Below are 22,438 nucleotides of genomic sequence, written 5' to 3' on the forward strand. Positions count from 1 at the left end.
CGATTTCTCATACACAAACAGCAGTTGACCGGCGTTGCCTGGTGAAACGTTGTTGTGATGCCTCGTGTAAGGAGGAGAAATGCGTACCATCACGTTTCCGACTTTGATAAAGGTCGGATTGTAGACTATCGCGATTACGGTTTATCGTATCGCGACATTACTGCTCGCGTTCGTAGAGATCCAATGACTGTTCGCAGAACATGGAATCGGTGGGTTCAGGAGGGTAATACGGAACGCCGTGCTGGATCCCAACGGCCTCGTATCACTAGCAGTCGAGATGACAGGCATCTTATCTGCATGCCTGTAACGGATCGTGCAGCCACATTTCGATCCCTGAGTCAACCGATGGGGACGTTTGCAAGACAACAACCATCTGCACCAAGATTTCGACGACGTTTGCAGCAGCATGGACTATCAGCTCGGAGACCGTGGCTGCGGTTGCCCTTGACACTGCATCACAGACAGGAGCGCCTGCGATGGTGTACTCAACGACGAACCTGGGTGCACGAATGGCAAAACGTCAATTTTTTCGGATGAATCCAGGTTCTGTTTATAGCATCATGATGGTTGCGTCCGTGTGTGGCGACATTGCGGTGAACGCACATTGGAAACGTGTATTCGTCATAGCCATACTTGCGTATCACCCGGCGTGATGATATGGGGTGCCATTGGTTACACGTCTCGGTCACCTCTTGTTGGCCTTGACGGCACTTTGAACAGTGGACGTTACATTTCAGATGTGTTAAGAGCCGTGGCTCTACCCTTCATTCGATCCCTGCGAAACCCTACATTTCAGCAGGATAATGCACGCCCGCTTGTTGCAGGTCCTGTCCGGGCCTTTCTGGATACAGAAAATGTTCGACTGCTGCTCTGGCCAGCACATTCTCCAGATCTCTCACCAATTGAAAACGTCTGGTGAATGGTGGCCGAGCAACTGACTCATCACAATACGCCAGTCACTGTTCTTGATGAACTGTGGTATCGTGTTGAAGCTGCACAGGCAGTTGTACCTGTACACGCCATTCAAGCTCTGTTTGACTCAATGTCCAGGCGTATCAAGGGCGTTATTACGGCCAGAGGTGGTTGTTCTGATTTCTCAGGATCTATGCACCCAAATTGCGTGAAAATGTAATCAAATGTCAGTTCTAGTATAATATATTGATCCAATGAATACCCGTTTATCATCTGCATTTCTTCTTGGTGTAGCAATTTTAATGGCCAGTAGTGTAGGTCGCTAGAGGACTTACGCGTTACAGGCCACAAAAAAAGGCGTAAGTCGTTCCAGTTTTTATGCATTTAGTGTTTTCTTAAGTGCAATAAGGAGGGCACGTCCTAAACACGAAAAAAAGCCTCATACGATAACACCACATTCTCCATAACTTACTGTTAGCACTACACGCGATACCAAGTAATGCCGTCCACGCATTCGTTGGACCTAAATCGTTCCTTTGGATTGCCAAGGGCTACAACATGGTTCATCACTCCATATCACACGTTTCTAGTGATTAGCTGTCCATGGGCGTTGGTGTTGGTCTTTACACCGTCTCAAGTATCGCTTACCATTAACTACTGAAGTATGTGGATTATATGCACAGTCACTGAGATAGCTGGATTGGTGGCAGCACTGGGCAACTCTTTCTGCTGTTTGCAGGCGACTTTTTTACAGCCACCCTCCACAATGTTCGACATTCCCTGTCCGTCAGTACATAAGGTCTACCTGGCCTGCGTTTATCTGTGGTTGTTCCTTCGCGTTGTCACTTCACAATTACTCCATCAGCAGTCTGCATGGCAGCTTCAGAAGGGTTGAGATGTCTCTGGCGGATTGGTTACTCAGGCGATACCCAATGGCGCGTCTACGTTCGTTGTCGCTTTGCTCTCCTGAGCGACCCATCCCGCCTCTTCTATACACAATATTCCCCACCTCCTTCAATACTGACGGATTCTCATGAATTCTGTCGCTGGTGCGAAACTCGCCTTGCCTCTCTCTTACGTGATATCCTGCCAACTATGGATGGAGGGCTACAGGCAGATTTCAGATTCCTAGATTCCCGAAAGTCGTGCTGCACTGCAGAATGTTAACGTAGCTACGAGGATACGGAATAGATTCTCACGTATATGAATGGTTCAAGGACTTCTTAAGTAACAGAAGCCAGTATGTTGTCCTCGACGAATTGAACCCAGTATGTTGTCCTCTTCGTGGGAGACAAGGCTATCGTCAGAAGTGTGTCAGGGAACTGTGATAGGACAGCTGTTTTTTTTTTTCATGTAAATTTATGATCTGGCAGATACGGTGTGCAGCAATGTGCAGCTGTTCCTGACGATGCTTTAGTGTACGGAAGGTTCCGTCGTTGAGTGACTGTAGGAAGATACAAGATTTCTACTTGATGTGATGAATGGCAGGTAGTTGTGAATGTGGAAAAATGGAAGTTAATGTGGACGAGTAGGAAGAACATTAGTAGTGTCCTGCTTGATACAGTCAGGTGGTTTAAATATTTGGGCGTAGCGTCGCAAAGCGATATGAAATGGAACGAGCATGTAAGGATCGTAGTTTGGAAGGTGGATGGTCGACATTGTTTTATTGGGCCAATTTTGGGAAAGTGTGGTTCACCCGTAAAAGAGACCACATGTAAGTCATTAGTACGACTTCTTATTAAGTGCTGTTCGAGTGTTTGAGATCCGCACCATGTCGGATTAAAGGAAGACATTGAAGCAATTCAGAGGCGGGCTCCTAGATCTGTTAACGGTATGTTCGAACAACATGCAAGTATCACTGAGATGATTCGGCAACTCAGATGGGAATCCTTGGAGAGAGGACAGTGTTCTTTTCGAGGAACACTATAGGGGAAAGCTTAAAGAACCGGCATTTGAAGCTGACTAGAGAACGATTCTACTGGCGTCAACGTAAGCTAAGAGAAATGACGGTTCCTACGGAGGCATATAAACACTCGTTTTTCCCTCGTATTTGCGAGTGGAACAGGAAAGGACTTTGCTAGTAGTGGTACAGAATATCCTCCGCTACCCACTGTACGGTGGCTCGTGGAGTATGTATGTAGATGTGTATGTAAATCTAGTGGTCAGTACCGCAGTACATTGGTGTGTCCGGGTACTTTTCATCAGACTGCATGCAGGGTGGTCCATTGATCGTGACCGGGCCAAATATCTCACGAAATAATCGTCAAACGAAGAAACTTGGCTTAGTTGAAGGGGGAACCAGATGGCGCTATGGTTGGCCCGCTAGATGGCGCTGACATGCGTCAAACGGATATCAACTGCGTTTTTTTTTTTTAAATAGGAACCCCCATTTTTATTAAATATCGGACGCTTCTGTATTCCCTGTGCGCACTTATCGATATGACGTCGTCCACCGTCTGGCCAGGATGCATGCGCTGATTCAGTTAGGAAGGGTCTCCAGACTTCATCGCTGATCGTCGGCGCTCATTTTGAAGCGGGGCCCTTCACTGAAGACAGTTCTACTCCAGTGAATTAGATTCCAGACAGCAGCTGGATGTCAATCTGACCATCGCTCTGCATACGGTCCAACAACCGGCAGTGATAGCAGGACCTCTTTGTCTGTCGTACGCAGCACGCTTACAACACGGCGGTACATGAACGATTTTGTACGCCCCGTTTCGTTGTCCTTCAGGCAGGCCATATTGAGCTTACATTTCAATAAGATAATGCGCAGATAAAGTTTCTAATGCTTGTCCTTGAGCTTCCTCAACCGTACCTTTGCCAGCGAGGTCGCCAGATGTCTCCCCAATTGAGAACGACTCGAGCATTACGTGCAGGGCCCTCCACCATCTCCGGAGTTTCACGATCTTTGACAGTTGGACAGAATGTGGCACGATACCCCTCGGCCAGGACATCCAACTACTGTACCAATGAATGACAAGCCGGATAACTGCTTGCATAAGGACCAGAGTTGAACCAACCTGTTATTGACTTGCTCAATTTGTGATGCTATTTCTCTTGAATAAAGCATAGAATTTTTCTGAAACTGTAATCATTTGTTTATCTCTACATGTGCATCACATTTTCCGACTTCCGTCACATTCGGGTAATTCCTTCGTTGTGCATATTTTTCTATTTTTTCCATCTTTTTTTTTCTTTTAGGGTGTGTAATGTTCATTCATGATTACGACCAGTTTAGTCTTTTTCAAACTTCTCTGGCATGATAATGTCAAGGGTTGTCTAAGAGTGCTATTGACAAGGTATTTCAGATCGATTCCGTATCTCTGCATTTCCGGAAGGCTTTTGACAATGTAACACACAAGCGGCTCGTAGAGAAATTGCGTGCTTATGGAATATCGTCTCAGTTACGTGACTGGATTTGTGATTTCCCGTCAGAGAGGTCACAGTTCTCAGTAACTGACGGAAAGTCATCGGAGTAAAACAGAAGTAATTTCTGCCGTTCCACATGGTGGTGTTATAGGCCCTTTGCTGTTCCTTATCTATATAAACGATTTTGGAGACAATCTGAGCAGCTGTCTTCGGTTGTTTGCAGATGACGCTGTCGTTTATCGACTAATAAAGGCATCAGAAGGTCAAAACAAACTGCAAAACGATTTTGAAGAAATATCAGAATGGTGCGAAAATTGGCAGTTGACCCTAAATAACGAAAAGTGTGAGGTCATCCACATGAGTACTAAAAGGAATCCATTAAACTTCACTTACACGATAAATCAGTCTAATCTAAAAGCTGTAAATTCAACTAAATACCTAGGTATTACAATTACGAACAACTTAAATTGTAAGGATCACATAGAAAATGTCTTGGGGAAGGCTAACCAAAGACTGCGTTTTATTGGCAGGCCACTTAGAAAATGTAACAAATCTACTAAGGAAACTGCCTACACTACGCTTGTCCGTCCTCTTTTAGAATACTGCTGCGCCGTGTGGGGTCCTTACCAGATGGGACTGACGGAGTACATCGAAAAAGTTCAAGGAAGGGCAGCACGTTTTGTATTATTGCGAAATATAGGGGAGAGAGTCTCTGAAATGATAAAAGATTTGGGCTGGAAATCATGTAAAGAAAGGCGTTTTTCGTTGCGACGTAATCCTGTCACGAAATTCCAATCACCACCTTTCTCCTTCGAATGCGAAAATATTTTGTTGACAACGACCTTCATAGGGAGGAACGATCACCACGATAAAATAAGGGAAATCACAGCTCTTACGGAAAGATATAGGCGTTCATTCTTTCCGCGCGCTACACGAGATTGGAATAATAGGGAATTGTGAAGGTGGTTCGGTGAACCCTCTGCCAGGCACTTGAATGTGATTTGCAGAGTATCCATGTGGATGTAGATGTAGATGAAGAGAACTGCTCTCACTAAGAATATCATTAAGTAGTCGAAACTGTCAGCTGACACGTTTCATTTTTTTTTTCATTTATATCCAAATTATATTATTTTAGCATAACTGCCTTACACTCAAAGTCAGCATAACACCAAGGACGCCCATGTAACTCTTATTTTTGCTGTCTTGTTTGTTAAGCAAGGAACGCTTCGTATTTTCTTGTTCTCTGTTTCATGTTTGTTACATGCACACGTTTCGAGCATCGGTAATTGGTCCCGTGAAACTTAATTCCAGTCCTGTTCACGGTCGCAATGAAGAGTTGTTACTTGACGCTCTAAGACGCGGTGAAAATTCACTGATTCTACTATTATGGTTATTATTTCCGTTTGAAATGTACTGAAGTGTCCGCAGTACTTAGAAATACCCTCGCTAAAACCCGTTCTCCAGGTTCTTTACGGCGAGAGAAATGGCCGTTGCGGTATTTGTTACGTTGTTAAAGGTTGTCGCTTATGAAAACTTCTAAGCTCTGTTGCTGGGTTCTGTGTGTAAGTCCCTTGCCTCCCTTTCTTCAGTTTCTTCCCTCTCCCCACTGAATCCTTCTGACAGACATACCGCACACTGGAGTAGGTTGCAAAGCTATCGTTCACTGCGAATTTCACAATCTCCTTCTAGGGAACCGAAACTTGTAAGTTGCGTTGTTCTCAGTGAGCGAAATTGTTACACAGTATGTACCTACGCACTAATGATTCCGAGTATTTGTGTAACTGCAACTGACGCGACATCGTTCCCGTCCATTTTGTAACGATTTATATTCTCTGAAGGTATTTCTTCTCGTACGTCTTTCTTTCGGCTTGCTATTTCCTGTTTGTCAGTCGTTGAGTAATTTCAGTTTTTTCTTATACATTGTGTTTCAAAAGGCTTCGTTCTGTTTCACCATTCTGTCTACTGAAGTGATCAGGAGTACAAAGTGTTTAGTTTCAAAAGAACCGTCCGATGGTAGAAATATTTTATATGCATACACAACAGTCTTGGGGTTTTTGAATAATTTCTTTAATAGTTCACAATAATATTGCTGGGCGCAAGCGCGTGCATAGCCGGCATCAGAAAGGGAGTGGCAAGGGTTCGGTGGTGAAGTGTAGACGCAATGTGGCAGCGTTCAAGTACGTTACGGAGAGCGTCTTCGAGATATTATTTCAAGCATGGCAAAGCGTTGTGAATGGATGGACAAGAAAGAGTGCAGCAGAATTAAAAAAGTCTGTCGTACAAGATATTTTGCTAAGTCCGTTTACTTCAGTTTTAAGACCGTATCAGTATTTTATCGTTAGACACTTAGGTGACATCACGTGATACCTCCGAGCCCAGGGTAGTGCACCAGCTCGACGTAGCATGAACTCAACAAGTCGTTTGAGGTCCCCTGCAGAAATGTTGAACCATGCTGCTTCTGTATCTGTCCATAATTGCAAAAGTGTTGTCGGTGTAGGATTTTATGCACGAACTAACCTCGTATTTATTTCTCATAAATGTTCAATGGGATTCATGTCGGACGATCGTGGTAGCCAGATTATTCGCCCGAATCGTCCAGAATGTTCTTCAGACCAGACGTGAAAAATTGTGGCCCAGTGACATGGTGCATTGTCATCCATAAAAATTTCATCGTCGTTTGGAAACAAAAAGTCCATGAATTGTTGCAAATAGTCTCCAGTTACCCAAACATAACCATTTTCAGTCAGTAATCGGTGCATTTGGACCAGAGGATCCAATCCATTCCATGTAAACACAGCCCAGCGATCGAAGGAAGTTACGCTCACGAGGCCGAGGACAGGGGGCACTGTCCACTGATGCACAGGTTCCTACTCCGGCGGGAAGATCGACCAGTATGTGAGGCTTGTGGTATACCATTTTCAGTACTGCTTAACTTGCCCCACCAGACTTGCATGCTGACAATCCAGTAATGAACGTGCTGTAGAGCGTTCCAAACTAGGTCAAATAACAAGAACAAAAAAATTGTAGTTAAATCTGAGCTTAAGATTTGGGCTTCTACACCAGTGAAGAAAGAGACATGTGATTACAATGAGATTTATTCCACATAGTAGGGACGTGACCAATACACAAATGATTAGAATTACAGAATTGTACATGCAAAATGGATAAGCAGGAATGGCTACCGGACAGATGTAAGGGTTTAAGGGCATATTTCTCAAGGGGAAAGATAGACCACCTACAAAAAAATTGAAGAAACCGCTGGAGGAAAGAGAAGTACAGGTATGAATATCAAGAGCTCTCATGGAAAACTAGTCCTCATTAAAGAAAGGAAAGCTGAATGGTGGAAGGAGTAAATAGGGGGTCTATACGAGGGAGACGAAGGAATATTATAGAAAGGCAAGTGGACGTAGATGAAGATGAGATAGGAGATGTGATACTGTGTGAAGAGTTTGATAGAGCACTGAAAGACCTAAGTCGATACAGGGCCCCGGGAGTAGACAACATTCCATTACATTTACTGATAGCCTTGGGAGAGCCAGCCCTGACAAAACTATACCATCTGGTGAGCAATATGTATGAGACAGGCGAAATACCCCCAAACTTCAAGAAAAATATAATTATTCCAAACCCAAATAGAGCAGGTGTTGACAGGTGTCAAAATTATCGAACTATCAGTTTAATAAGTCACGGCTGCAAAATACTAACACCAGTTCTTTACAGACGAATGAAAAAACTGGTAGAAGCCGACGTCGGGGAGGATCAGTTTGGATTCCGTAGAAATGTTGGAACACGTGACACAATACTGATCCTACGACTTAGATTAAGGAAAGGCAAACGTATGTTTAGAGCGTTTGTAGACTTAGAGAAAGCTTTTGACAACGCTGACTGGAATATTCTCTTTGAAATTCTGAAGGTAGTGTGGATAAAATACAGGGAGCGAAAGGCTATTTACAACTTGGTCAGTAACCAGACGGCAGTTAGAATAATCGAGGGTCATGAAAGGAAACCAGTGATTAAGAAGGGAGTGGGACTGGTTTGTAACCTATCGCTAGTGTTACTCAATCTGCACATTGAACAAGCAGTAAGGAAACCAGAGAAAAATTTGGAGTTGACATTAAAGATCAGGGGAAAGAAATGAAAACGTTAAGGGTTGAATCTTCCTCGCAGATTAAAACTGTGTGCCCGACCGAGACTCGAACTCGGGACCTTTGCCTTTCGCGGGCAAGTGCTCTACCAACTGAGCTACCGAAGCACGACTCACGCCCGGTACTCACAGCTTTACTTCTGCCAGTACCTCGTCTCCTACCTTCCAAACTTTACAGAAGCTCTCCTGCGAACCTTGCAGAACTAGCACTCCTGAAAGAATGGATATTGCGGAGACATGGCTTAGCCACAGCCTGGGGGATGTTTCCAGAATGAGATTTACACTCTGCAGCGGAGTGTGCGCTGATATGAAACTTCCTGGCAGATTAAAACTGTGTGCCCGACCGAGACTCGAACTCGGGACCTTTGCCTTTCGCGGGCAAGTGCTCTACCAACTGAGCTACCGAAGCACGACTCACGCCCGGTACTCACAGCTTTACTTCTGCCAGTACCTCGTCTCCTACCTTCCAAACTTTACAGAAGCTCTCCTGCGAACCTTGCAGAACTAGCACTCCTGAAAGAATGGATATTGCGGAGACATGGCTTAGCCACAGCCTGGGGGATGTTTCCAGAATGAGATTTACACTCTGCAGCGGAGTGTGCGCTGATATGAAACTTCCTGGCAGATTAAAACTGTGTGCCCGACCGAGACTCGAACTCGGGACCTTTGCCTTTCGCGGGCAAGTGCTCTACCAACTGAGCTACCGAAGCACGACTCACGCCCGGTACTCACAGCTTTACTTCTGCCAGTACCTCGTCTCCTACCTTCCAAACTTTACAGACGCTCTCCTGCGAACCTTGCAGAACTAGTACTCCTGAAAGAATGGATATTGCGGAGACATGGCTTAGCCACAGCCTGGGGGATGTTTCCAGAATGAGATTTACACTCTGCAGCGGAGTGTGCGCTGATATGAAACTTCCTGGCAGATTAAAACTGTGTGCCCGACCGAGACTCGAACTCGGGACCTTTGCCTTTCGCGGGCAAGTGCTCTACCAACTGAGCTACCGAAGCACGACTCACGCCCGGTACTCACAGCTTTACTTCTGCCAGTACCTCGTCTCCTACCTTCCAAACTTTACAGAAGCTCTCCTGCGAACCTTGCAGAACTAGCACTCCTCAAAGAATGGATATGCGGAGACATGGCTTAGCCACAGCCTGGGGGATGTTTCCAGAATGAGATTTACACTCTGCAGCGGAGTGTGCGCTGATATGAAACTTCCTGGCAGATTAAAACTGTGTGCCCGACCGAGACTCGAACTCGGGACCTTTGCCTTTCGCGGGCAAGTGCTCTACCAACTGAGCTACCAAAGTACGACTCACGCCCGGTACTCACAGCTTTACTTCTGCCAGTCCCTCGTCTCCTACCTTCCAAACTTTACAGAAGCTCTCCTGCGAACCTTGCAGAACTAGCACTCCTGAAAGAATGGTACTGGCAGAAGTAAAGCTGTGAGTACCGGGCGTGAGTCGTGCTTCGGTAGCTCAGTTGGTAGAGCACTTGCCCGCGAAAGGCAAAGGTCCCGAGTTCGAGTCTCGGTCGGGCACACAGTTTTAATCTGCCAGGAAGTTTCATATCAGCGCACACTCCGCTGCAGAGTGTAAATCTCATTCTGGAAACATCCCCCAGGCTGTGGCTAAGCCATGTCTCCGCAATATCCATTCTTTCAGGAGTGCTAGTTCTGCAAGGTTCGCAGGAGAGCTTCTGTAAAGTTTGGAAGGTAGGAGACGAGGTACTGGCAGAAGTAAAGCTGTGAGTACCGGGCGTGAGTCGTGCTTCGGTAGCTCAGTTGGTAGAGCACTTGCCCGCGAAAGGCAAAGGTCCCGAGTTCGAGTCTCGGTCGGGCACACAGTTTTAATCTGCCAGGAAGTTTCATATCAGCGCACACTCCGCTGCAGAGTGTAAATCTCATTCTGGAAACATCCCCCAGGCTGTGGCTAAGCCATGTCTCCGCATATCCATTCTTTCAAGAGTGCTAGTTCTGCAAGGTTCGCAGGAGAGCTTCTGTAAAGTTTGGAAGGTAGGAGACGAGGTACTGGCAGAAGTAAAGCTGTGAGTACCGGGCGTGAGTCGTGCTTCGGTAGCTCAGTTGGTAGAGCACTTGCCCGCGAAAGGCAAAGGTCCCGAGTTCGAGTCTCGGTCGGGCACACAGTTTTAATCTGCCAGGAAGTTTCATATCAGCGCACACTCCGCTGCAGAGTGTAAATCTCATTCTGGAAACATCCCCCAGGCTGTGGCTAAGCCATGTCTCCGCAATATCCATTCTTTCAGGAGTGCTAGTTCTGCAAGGTTCGCAGGAGAGCTTCTGTAAAGTTTGGAAGGTAGGAGACGAGGTACTGGCAGAAGTAAAGCTGTGAGTACCGGGCGTGAGTCGTGCTTCGGTAGCTCAGTTGGTAGAGCACTTGCCCGCGAAAGGCAAAGGTCCCGAGTTCGAGTCTCGGTCGGGCACACAGTTTTAATCTGCCAGGAAGTTTCATATCAGCGCACACTCCGCTGCAGAGTGTAAATCTCATTCTGGAAACATCCCCCAGGCTGTGGCTAAGCCATGTCCCCGCAATATCCATTCTTTCAGGAGTGCTAGTTCTGCAAGGTTCGCAGGAGAGCTTCTGTAAAGTTTGGAAGGTAGGAGGCGAGGTACTGGCAGAAGTAAAGCTGTGAGTACCGGGCGTGAGTCGTGCTTCAGTAGCTCAGTTGGTAGAGCACTTGCCCGCGAAAGGCAAAGGTCCCGAGTTCGAGTCTCGGTCGGGCACACAGTTTTAATCTGCCAGGAAGTTTCATATCAGCGCACACTCCGCTGCAGAGTGTAAATCTCATTCTGGAAACATCCCCCAGGCTGTGGCTAAGCCATGTCTCCGCAATATCCATTCTTTCAGGAGTGCTAGTTCTGCAAGGTTCGCAGGAGAGCTTCTGTAAAGTTTGGAAGGTAGGAGACGAGGTACTGGCAGAAGTAAAGCTGTGAGTACCGGGCGTGAGTCGTGCTTCGGTAGCTCAGTTGGTAGAGCACTTGCCCGCGAAAGGCAAAGGTCCCGAGTTCGAGTCTCGGTCGGGCACACAGTTTTAATCTGCCAGGAAGTTTCATATCAGCGCACACTCCGCTGCAGAGTGTAAATCTCATTCTGGAAACATCCCCCAGGCTGTGGCTAAGCCATGTCTCCGCATATCCATTCTTTCAGGAGTGCTAGTTCTGCAAGGTTCGCAGGAGAGCTTCTGTAAAGTTTGGAAGGTAGGAGACGAGGTACTGGCAGAAGTAAAGCTGTGAGTACCCGGCGTGAGTCGTGCTTCGGTAGCTCAGTTGGTAGAGCACTTGCCCGCAAAAGGCAAAGGTCCCGAGTTCGAGTCTCGGTCGGGCACACAGTTTTAATCTGCCAGGAAGTTTCATATCAGCGCACACTCCGCTGCAGAGTGTAAATCTCATTCTGGAAACATCCCCCAGGCTGTGGCTAAGCCATGTCTCCGCAATATCCATTCTTTCAGGAGTGCTAGTTCTGCAAGGTTCGCAGGAGAGCTTCTGTAAAGTTTGGAAGGTAGGAGACGAGGTACTGGCAGAAGTAAAGCTGTGAGTACCGGGCGTGAGTCGTGCTTCGGTAGCTCAGTTGGTAGAGCACTTGCCCGCGAAAGGCAAAGGTCCCGAGTTCGAGTCTCGGTCGGGCACACAGTTTTAATCTGCCAGGAAGTTTCATATCAGCGCACACTCCGCTGCAGAGTGTAAATCTCATTCTGGAAACATCCCCCAGGCTGTGGCTAAGCCATGTCTCCGCAATATCCATTCTTTCAGGAGTGCTAGTTCTGCAAGGTTCGCAGGAGAGCTTCTGTAAAGTTTGGAAGGTAGGAGACGAGGTACTGGCAGAAGTAAAGCTGTGAGTACCGGGCGTGAGTCGTGCTTCGGTAGCTCAGTTGGTAGAGCACTTGCCCGCGAAAGGCAAAGGTCCCGAGTTCGAGTCTCGGTCGGGCACACAGTTTTAATCTGCCAGGAAGTTTCATATCAGCGCACACTCCGCTGCAGAGTGTAAATCTCATTCTGGAAACATCCCCCAGGCTGTGGCTAAGCCATGTCTCCGCAATATCCATTCTTTCAGGAGTGCTAGTTCTGCAAGGTTCGCAGGAGAGCTTCTGTAAAGTTTGGAAGGTAGGAGACGAGGTACTGGCAGAAGTAAAGCTGTGAGTACCGGGCGTGAGTCGTGCTTCGGTAGCTCAGTTGGTAGAGCACTTGCCCGCGAAAGGCAAAGGTCCCGAGTTCGAGTCTCGGTCGGGCACACAGTTTTAATCTGCCAGGAAGTTTCATATCAGCGCACACTCCGCTGCAGAGTGTAAATCTCATTCTGGAAACATCCCCCAGGCTGTGGCTAAGCCATGTCCCCGCAATATCCATTCTTTCAGGAGTGCTAGTTCTGCAAGGTTCGCAGGAGAGCTTCTGTAAAGTTTGGAAGGTAGGAGACGAGGTACTGGCAGAAGTAAAGCTGTGAGTACCGGGCGTGAGTCGTGCTTCGGTAGCTCAGTTGGTAGAGCACTTGCCCGCGAAAGGCAAAGGTCCCGAGTTCGAGTCTTGGTCGGGCACACAGTTTTAATCTGCCAGGAAGTTTCATATCAGCGCACACTCCGCTGCAGAGTGTAAATCTCATTCTGGAAACATCCCCCAGGCTGTGGCTAAGCCATGTCTCCGCAATATCCATTCTTTCAGGAGTGCTAGTTCTGCAAGGTTCGCAGGAGAGCTTCTGTAAAGTTTGGAAGGTAGGAGACGAGGTACTGGCAGAAGTAAAGCTGTGAGTACCGGGCGTGAGTCGTGCTTCGGTAGCTCAGTTGGTAGAGCACTTGCCCGCGAAAGGCAAAGGTCCCGAGTTCGAGTCTCGGTCGGGCACACAGTTTTAATCTGCCAGGAAGTTTCATATCAGCGCACACTCCGCTGCAGAGTGTAAATCTCATTCTGGAAACATCCCCCAGGCTGTGGCTAAGCCATGTCTCCGCATATCCATTCTTTCAGGAGTGCTAGTTCTGCAAGGTTCGCAGGAGAGCTTCTGTAAAGTTTGGAAGGTAGGAGACGAGGTACTGGCAGAAGTAAAGCTGTGAGTACCGGGCGTGAGTCGTGCTTCGGTAGCTCAGTTGGTAGAGCACTTGCCCGCGAAAGGCAAAGGTCCCGAGTTCGAGTCTCGGTCGGGCACACAGTTTTAATCTGCCAGGAAGTTTCATATCAGCGCACACTCCGCTGCAGAGTGTAAATCTCATTCTGGAAACATCCCCCAGGCTGTGGCTAAGCCATGTCTCCGCAATATCCATTCTTTCAGGAGTGCTAGTTCTGCAAGGTTCGCAGGAGAGCTTCTGTAAAGTTTGGAAGGTAGGAGACGAGGTACTGGCAGAAGTAAAGCTGTGAGTACTGGGCGTGAGTCGTGCTTCGGTAGCTCAGTTGGTAGAGCACTTGCCCGCGAAAGGCAAAGGTCCCGAGTTCGAGTCTCGGTCGGGCACACAGTTTTAATCTGCCAGGAAGTTTCATATCAGCGCACACTCCGCTGCAGAGTGTAAATCTCATTCTGGAAACATCCCCCAGGCTGTGGCTAAGCCATGTCTCCGCAATATCCATTCTTTCAGGAGTGCTAGTTATGCAAGGTTCGCAGGAGAGCTTCTGTAAAGTTTGGAAGGTAGGAGACGAGGTATTGGCAGAAGTAAAGCTGTGAGTACCGGGCGTGAGTCGTGCTTCGGTAGCTCAGTTGGTAGAGCACTTGCCCGCGAAAGGCAAAGGTCCCGAGTTCGAGTCTCGGTCGGGTACACAGTTTTAATCTGCCAGGAAGTTTCATATCAGCGCACACTCCGCTGCAGAGTGTAAATCTCATTCTGGAAACATCCCCCAGGCTGTGGCTAAGCCATGTCTCCGCATATCCATTCTTTCAGGAGTGCTAGTTCTGCAAGGTTCGCAGGAGAGCTTCTGTAAAGTTTGGAAGGTAGGAGACGAGGTACTGGCAGAAGTAAAGCTGTGAGTACCGGGCGTGAGTCGTGCTTCGGTAGCTCAGTTGGTAGAGCACTTGCCCGCGAAAGGCAAAGGTCCCGAGTTCGAGTCTCGGTCGGGCACACAGTTTTAATCTGCCAGGAAGTTTCATATCAGCGCACACTCCGCTGCAGAGTGTAAATCTCATTCTGGAAACATCCCCCAGGCTGTGGCTAAGCCATGTCTCCGCAATATCCATTCTTTCAGGAGTGCTAGTTCTGCAAGGTTCGCAGGAGAGCTTCTGTAAAGTTTGGAAGGTAGGAGACGAGGTACTGGCAGAAGTAAAGCTGTGAGTACCGGGCGTGAGTCGTGCTTCGGTAGCTCAGTTGGTAGAGCACTTGCCCGCGAAAGGCAAAGGTCCCGAGTTCGAGTCTCGGTCGGGCACACAGTTTTAATCTGCCAGGAAGTTTCATATCAGCGCACACTCCGCTGCAGAGTGTAAATCTCATTCTGGAAACATCCCCCAGGCTGTGGCTAAGCCATGTCTCCGCATATCCATTCTTTCAAGAGTGCTAGTTCTGCAAGGTTCGCAGGAGAGCTTCTGTAAAGTTTGGAAGGTAGGAGACGAGGTACTGGCAGAAGTAAAGCTGTGAGTACCGGGCGTGAGTCGTGCTTCGGTAGCTCAGTTGGTAGAGCACTTGCCCGCGAAAGGCAAAGGTCCCGAGTTCGAGTCTCGGTCGGGCACACAGTTTTAATCTGCCAGGAAGTTTCATATCAGCGCACACTCCGCTGCAGAGTGTAAATCTCATTCTGGAAACATCCCCCAGGCTGTGGCTAAGCCATGTCTCCGCAATATCCATTCTTTCAGGAGTGCTAGTTCTGCAAGGTTCGCAGGAGAGCTTCTGTAAAGTTTGGAAGGTAGGAGACGAGGTACTGGCAGAAGTAAAGCTGTGAGTACCGGGCGTGAGTCGTGCTTCGGTAGCTCAGTTGGTAGAGCACTTGCCCGCGAAAGGCAAAGGTCCCGAGTTCGAGTCTCGGTCGGGCACACAGTTTTAATCTGCCAGGAAGTTTCATATCAGCGCACACTCCGCTGCAGAGTGTAAATCTCATTCTGGAAACATCCCCCAGGCTGTGGCTAAGCCATGTCCCCGCAATATCCATTCTTTCAGGAGTGCTAGTTCTGCAAGGTTCGCAGGAGAGCTTCTGTAAAGTTTGGAAGGTAGGAGGCGAGGTACTGGCAGAAGTAAAGCTGTGAGTACCGGGCGTGAGTCGTGCTTCAGTAGCTCAGTTGGTAGAGCACTTGCCCGCGAAAGGCAAAGGTCCCGAGTTCGAGTCTCGGTCGGGCACACAGTTTTAATCTGCCAGGAAGTTTCATATCAGCGCACACTCCGCTGCAGAGTGTAAATCTCATTCTGGAAACATCCCCCAGGCTGTGGCTAAGCCATGTCTCCGCAATATCCATTCTTTCAGGAGTGCTAGTTCTGCAAGGTTCGCAGGAGAGCTTCTGTAAAGTTTGGAAGGTAGGAGACGAGGTACTGGCAGAAGTAAAGCTGTGAGTACCGGGCGTGAGTCGTGCTTCGGTAGCTCAGTTGGTAGAGCACTTGCCCGCGAAAGGCAAAGGTCCCGAGTTCGAGTCTCGGTCGGGCACACAGTTTTAATCTGCCAGGAAGTTTCATATCAGCGCACACTCCGCTGCAGAGTGTAAATCTCATTCTGGAAACATCCCCCAGGCTGTGGCTAAGCCATGTCTCCGCATATCCATTCTTTCAGGAGTGCTAGTTCTGCAAGGTTCGCAGGAGAGCTTCTGTAAAGTTTGGAAGGTAGGAGACGAGGTACTGGCAGAAGTAAAGCTGTGAGTACCCGGCGTGAGTCGTGCTTCGGTAGCTCAGTTGGTAGAGCACTTGCCCGCAAAAGGCAAAGGTCCCGAGTTCGAGTCTCGGTCGGGCACACAGTTTTAATCTGCCAGGAAGTTTCATATCAGCGCACACTCCGCTGCAGAGTGTAAATCTCATTCTGGAAACATCCCCCAGGCTGTGGCTAAGCCATGTCTCCGCAATATCCATTCTTTCAGGAGTGCTAGTTCTGCAAGGTTCGCAGGAGAGCTTCTGTAAAGTTTGGAAGGTAGGAGACGAGGTACTGGCAGAAGTAAAGCTGTGAGTACCGGGCGTGAGTCGTGCTTCGGTAGCTCAGTTGGTAGAGCACTTGCCCGCGAAAGGCAAAGGTCCCGAGTTCGAGTCTCGGTCGGGCACACAGTTTTAATCTGCCAGGAAGTTTCATATCAGCGCACACTCCGCTGCAGAGTGTAAATCTCATTCTGGAAACATCCCCCAGGCTGTGGCTAAGCCATGTCTCCGCAATATCCATTCTTTCAGGAGTGCTAGTTCTGCAAGGTTCGCAGGAGAGCTTCTGTAAAGTTTGGAAGGTAGGAGACGAGGTACTGGCAGAAGTAAAGCTGTGAGTACCGGGCGTGAGTCGTGCTTCGGTAGCTCAGTTGGTAGAGCACTTGCCCGCGAAAGGCAAAGGTCCCGAGTTCGAGTCTCGGTCGGGCACACAGTTTTAATCTGCCAGGAAGTTTCATATCAGCGCACACTCCGCTGCAGAGTGTAAATCTCATTCTGGAAACATCCCCCAGGCTGTGGCTAAGCCATGTCTCCGCAATATCCATTCTTTCAGGAGTGCTAGTTCTGCAAGGTTCGCAGGAGAGCTTCTGTAAAGTTTGGAAGGTAGGAGACGAGGTACTGGCAGAAGTAAAGCTGTGAGTACCGGGCGTGAGTCGTGCTTCGGTAGCTCAGTTGGTAGAGCACTTGCCCGCGAAAGGCAAAGGTCCCGAGTTCGAGTCTCGGTCGGGCACACAGTTTTAATCTGCCAGGAAGTTTCATATCAGCGCACACTCCGCTGCAGAGTGTAAATCTCATTCTGGAAACATCCCCCAGGCTGTGGCTAAGCCATGTCCCCGCAATATCCATTCTTTCAGGAGTGCTAGTTCTGCAAGGTTCGCAGGAGAGCTTCTGTAAAGTTTGGAAGGTAGGAGACGAGGTACTGGCAGAAGTAAAGCTGTGAGTACCGGGCGTGAGTCGTGCTTCGGTAGCTCAGTTGGTAGAGCACTTGCCCGCGAAAGGCAAAGGTCCCGAGTTCGAGTCTTGGTCGGGCACACAGTTTTAATCTGCCAGGAAGTTTCATATCAGCGCACACTCCGCTGCAGAGTGTAAATCTCATTCTGGAAACATCCCCCAGGCTGTGGCTAAGCCATGTCTCCGCAATATCCATTCTTTCAGGAGTGCTAGTTCTGCAAGGTTCGCAGGAGAGCTTCTGTAAAGTTTGGAAGGTAGGAGACGAGGTACTGGCAGAAGTAAAGCTGTGAGTACCGGGCGTGAGTCGTGCTTCGGTAGCTCAGTTGGTAGAGCACTTGCCCGCGAAAGGCAAAGGTCCCGAGTTCGAGTCTCGGTCGGGCACACAGTTTTAATCTGCCAGGAAGTTTCATATCAGCGCACACTCCGCTGCAGAGTGTAAATCTCATTCTGGAAACATCCCCCAGGCTGTGGCTAAGCCATGTCTCCGCATATCCATTCTTTCAGGAGTGCTAGTTCTGCAAGGTTCGCAGGAGAGCTTCTGTAAAGTTTGGAAGGTAGGAGACGAGGTACTGGCAGAAGTAAAGCTGTGAGTACCGGGCGTGAGTCGTGCTTCGGTAGCTCAGTTGGTAGAGCACTTGCCCGCGAAAGGCAAAGGTCCCGAGTTCGAGTCTCGGTCGGGCACACAGTTTTAATCTGCCAGGAAGTTTCATATCAGCGCACACTCCGCTGCAGAGTGTAAATCTCATTCTGGAAACATCCCCCAGGCTGTGGCTAAGCCATGTCTCCGCAATATCCATTCTTTCAGGAGTGCTAGTTCTGCAAGGTTCGCAGGAGAGCTTCTGTAAAGTTTGGAAGGTAGGAGACGAGGTACTGGCAGAAGTAAAGCTGTGAGTACCGGGCGTGAGTCGTGCTTCGGTAGCTCAGTTGGTAGAGCACTTGCCCGCGAAAGGCAAAGGTCCCGAGTTCGAGTCTCGGTCGGGCACACAGTTTTAATCTGCCAGGAAGTTTCATATCAGCGCACACTCCGCTGCAGAGTGTAAATCTCATTCTGGAAACATCCCCCAGGCTGTGGCTAAGCCATGTCTCCGCAATATCCATTCTTTCAGGAGTGCTAGTTATGCAAGGTTCGCAGGAGAGCTTCTGTAAAGTTTGGAAGGTAGGAGACGAGGTATTGGCAGAAGTAAAGCTGTGAGTACCGGGCGTGAGTCGTGCTTCGGTAGCTCAGTTGGTAGAGCACTTGCCCGCGAAAGGCAAAGGTCCCGAGTTCGAGTCTCGGTCGGGTACACAGTTTTAATCTGCCAGGAAGTTTCATATCAGCGCACACTCCGCTGCAGAGTGTAAATCTCATTCTGGAAACATCCCCCAGGCTGTGGCTAAGCCATGTCTCCGCATATCCATTCTTTCAGGAGTGCTAGTTCTGCAAGGTTCGCAGGAGAGCTTCTGTAAAGTTTGGAAGGTAGGAGACGAGGTACTGGCAGAAGTAAAGCTGTGAGTACCGGGCGTGAGTCGTGCTTCGGTAGCTCAGTTGGTAGAGCACTTGCCCGCGAAAGGCAAAGGTCCCGAGTTCGAGTCTCGGTCGGGCACACAGTTTTAATCTGCCAGGAAGTTTCATATCAGCGCACACTCCGCTGCAGAGTGTAAATCTCATTCTGGAAACATCCCCCAGGCTGTGGCTAAGCCATGTCTCCGCAATATCCATTCTTTCAGGAGTGCTAGTTCTGCAAGGTTCGCAGGAGAGCTTCTGTAAAGTTTGGAAGGTAGGAGACGAGGTACTGGCAGAAGTAAAGCTGTGAGTACCGGGCGTGAGTCGTGCTTCGGTAGCTCAGTTGGTAGAGCACTTGCCCGCGAAAGGCAAAGGTCCCGAGTTCGAGTCTCGGTCGGGCACACAGTTTTAATCTGCCAGGAAGTTTCATATCAGCGCACACTCCGCTGCAGAGTGTAAATCTCATTCTGGAAACATCCCCCAGGCTGTGGCTAAGCCATGTCTCCGCATATCCATTCTTTCAGGAGTGCTAGTTCTGCAAGGTTCGCAGGAGAGCTTCTGTAAAGTTTGGAAGGTAGGAGACGAGGTACTGGCAGAAGTAAAGCTGTGAGTACCGGGCGTGAGTCGTGCTTCGGTAGCTCAGTTGGTAGAGCACTTGCCCGCGAAAGGCAAAGGTCCCGAGTTCGAGTCTCGGTCGGGCACACAGTTTTAATCTGCCAGGAAGTTTCATATCAGCGCACACTCCGCTGCAGAGTGTAAATCTCATTCTGGAAACATCCCCCAGGCTGTGGCTAAGCCATGTCTCCGCAATATCCATTCTTTCAGGAGTGCTAGTTCTGCAAGGTTCGCAGGAGAGCTTCTGTAAAGTTTGGAAGGTAGGAGACGAGGTACTGGCAGAAGTAAAGCTGTGAGTACCGGGCGTGAGTCGTGCTTCGGTAGCTCAGTTGGTAGAGCACTTGCCCGCGAAAGGCAAAGGTCCCGAGTTCGAGTCTCGGTCGGGCACACAGTTTTAATCTGCCAGGAAGTTTCATATCAGCGCACACTCCGCTGCAGAGTGTAAATCTCATTCTGGAAACATCCCCCAGGCTGTGGCTAAGCCATGTCTCCGCAATATCCATTCTTTCAGGAGTGCTAGTTATGCAAGGTTCGCAGGAGAGCTTCTGTAAAGTTTGGAAGGTAGGAGACGAGGTACTGGCAGAAGTAAAGCTGTGAGTACCGGGCGTGAGTCGTGCTTCGGTAGCTCAGTTGGTAGAGCACTTGCCCGCGAAAGGCAAAGGTCCCGAGTTCGAGTCTCGGTCGGGCACACAGTTTTAATCTGCCAGGAAGTTTCATATCAGCGCACACTCCGCTGCAGAGTGTAAATCTCATTCTGGAAACATCCCCCAGGCTGTGGCTAAGCCATGTCTCCGCATATCCATTCTTTCAGGAGTGCTAGTTCTGCAAGGTTCGCAGGAGAGCTTCTGTAAAGTTTGGAAGGTAGGAGACGAGGTACTGGCAGAAGTAAAGCTGTGAGTACCGGGCGTGAGTCGTGCTTCGGTAGCTCAGTTGGTAGAGCACTTGCCCGCGAAAGGCAAAGGTCCCGAGTTCGAGTCTCGGTCGGGCACACAGTTTTAATCTGCCAGGAAGTTTCATATCAGCGCACACTCCGCTGCAGAGTGTAAATCTCATTCTGGAAACATCCCCCAGGCTGTGGCTAAGCCATGTCTCCGCAATATCCATTCTTTCAGGAGTGCTAGTTCTGCAAGGTTCGCAGGAGAGCTTCTGTAAAGTTTGGAAGGTAGGAGACGAGGTACTGGCAGAAGTAAAGCTGTGAGTACCGGGCGTGAGTCGTGCTTCGGTAGCTCAGTTGGTAGAGCACTTGCCCGCGAAAGGCAAAGGTCCCGAGTTCGAGTCTCGGTCGGGCACACAGTTTTAATCTGCCAGGAAGTTTCATATCAGCGCACACTCCGCTGCAGAGTGTAAATCTCATTCTGGAAACATCCCCCAGGCTGTGGCTAAGCCATGTCTCCGCAATATCCATTCTTTCAGGAGTGCTAGTTATGCAAGGTTCGCAGGAGAGCTTCTGTAAAGTTTGGAAGGTAGGAGACGAGGTATTGGCAGAAGTAAAGCTGTGAGTACCGGGCGTGAGTCGTGCTTCGGTAGCTCAGTTGGTAGAGCACTTGCCCGCGAAAGGCAAAGGTCCCGAGTTCGAGTCTCGGTCGGGTACACAGTTTTAATCTGCCAGGAAGTTTCATATCAGCGCACACTCCGCTGCAGAGTGTAAATCTCATTCTGGAAACATCCCCCAGGCTGTGGCTAAGCCATGTCTCCGCATATCCATTCTTTCAGGAGTGCTAGTTCTGCAAGGTTCGCAGGAGAGCTTCTGTAAAGTTTGGAAGGTAGGAGACGAGGTACTGGCAGAAGTAAAGCTGTGAGTACCGGGCGTGAGTCGTGCTTCGGTAGCTCAGTTGGTAGAGCACTTGCCCGCGAAAGGCAAAGGTCCCGAGTTCGAGTCTCGGTCGGGCACACAGTTTTAATCTGCCAGGAAGTTTCATATCAGCGCACACTCCGCTGCAGAGTGTAAATCTCATTCTGGAAACATCCCCCAGGCTGTGGCTAAGCCATGTCTCCGCAATATCCATTCTTTCAGGAGTGCTAGTTCTGCAAGGTTCGCAGGAGAGCTTCTGTAAAGTTTGGAAGGTAGGAGACGAGGTACTGGCAGAAGTAAAGCTGTGAGTACCGGGCGTGAGTCGTGCTTCGGTAGCTCAGTTGGTAGAGCACTTGCCCGCGAAAGGCAAAGGTCCCGAGTTCGAGTCTCGGTCGGGCACACAGTTTTAATCTGCCAGGAAGTTTCATATCAGCGCACACTCCGCTGCAGAGTGTAAATCTCATTCTGGAAACATCCCCCAGGCTGTGGCTAAGCCATGTCTCCGCATATCCATTCTTTCAGGAGTGCTAGTTCTGCAAGGTTCGCAGGAGAGCTTCTGTAAAGTTTGGAAGGTAGGAGACGAGGTACTGGCAGAAGTAAAGCTGTGAGTACCGGGCGTGAGTCGTGCTTCGGTAGCTCAGTTGGTAGAGCACTTGCCCGCGAAAGGCAAAGGTCCCGAGTTCGAGTCTCGGTCGGGCACACAGTTTTAATCTGCCAGGAAGTTTCATATCAGCGCACACTCCGCTGCAGAGTGTAAATCTCATTCTGGAAACATCCCCCAGGCTGTGGCTAAGCCATGTCTCCGCAATATCCATTCTTTCAGGAGTGCTAGTTCTGCAAGGTTCGCAGGAGAGCTTCTGTAAAGTTTGGAAGGTAGGAGACGAGGTACTGGCAGAAGTAAAGCTGTGAGTACCGGGCGTGAGTCGTGCTTCGGTAGCTCAGTTGGTAGAGCACTTGCCCGCGAAAGGCAAAGGTCCCGAGTTCGAGTCTCGGTCGGGCACACAGTTTTAATCTGCCAGGAAGTTTCATATCAGCGCACACTCCGCTGCAGAGTGTAAATCTCATTCTGGAAACATCCCCCAGGCTGTGGCTAAGCCATGTCTCCGCAATATCCATTCTTTCAGGAGTGCTAGTTATGCAAGG

At 49.1% G+C, this 22,438-nt stretch overlaps 2 non-coding genes across 2 annotated transcripts; both read left to right on the top strand.

Moving 5' to 3' along the window:
* The first annotated feature begins 11,696 nt into the window (after positions 1-11,696).
* On the top strand, positions 11,697-11,771 carry Trnal-caa. The gene has a single exon. It is a non-coding gene; the product is annotated as a tRNA-Leu (tRNA).
* A 4,436-nt stretch (positions 11,772-16,207) lies between these two features.
* Positions 16,208-16,282, top strand: Trnal-caa. Its single transcript has one exon. It is a non-coding gene; the product is annotated as a tRNA-Leu (tRNA).
* The last annotated feature ends 6,156 nt before the right edge of the window (positions 16,283-22,438 follow it).

This window comes from Schistocerca piceifrons, chromosome 2, assembly GCF_021461385.2.
Source record: "Schistocerca piceifrons isolate TAMUIC-IGC-003096 chromosome 2, iqSchPice1.1, whole genome shotgun sequence".
Lineage (NCBI taxonomy): Eukaryota > Metazoa > Arthropoda > Insecta > Orthoptera > Acrididae > Schistocerca > Schistocerca piceifrons.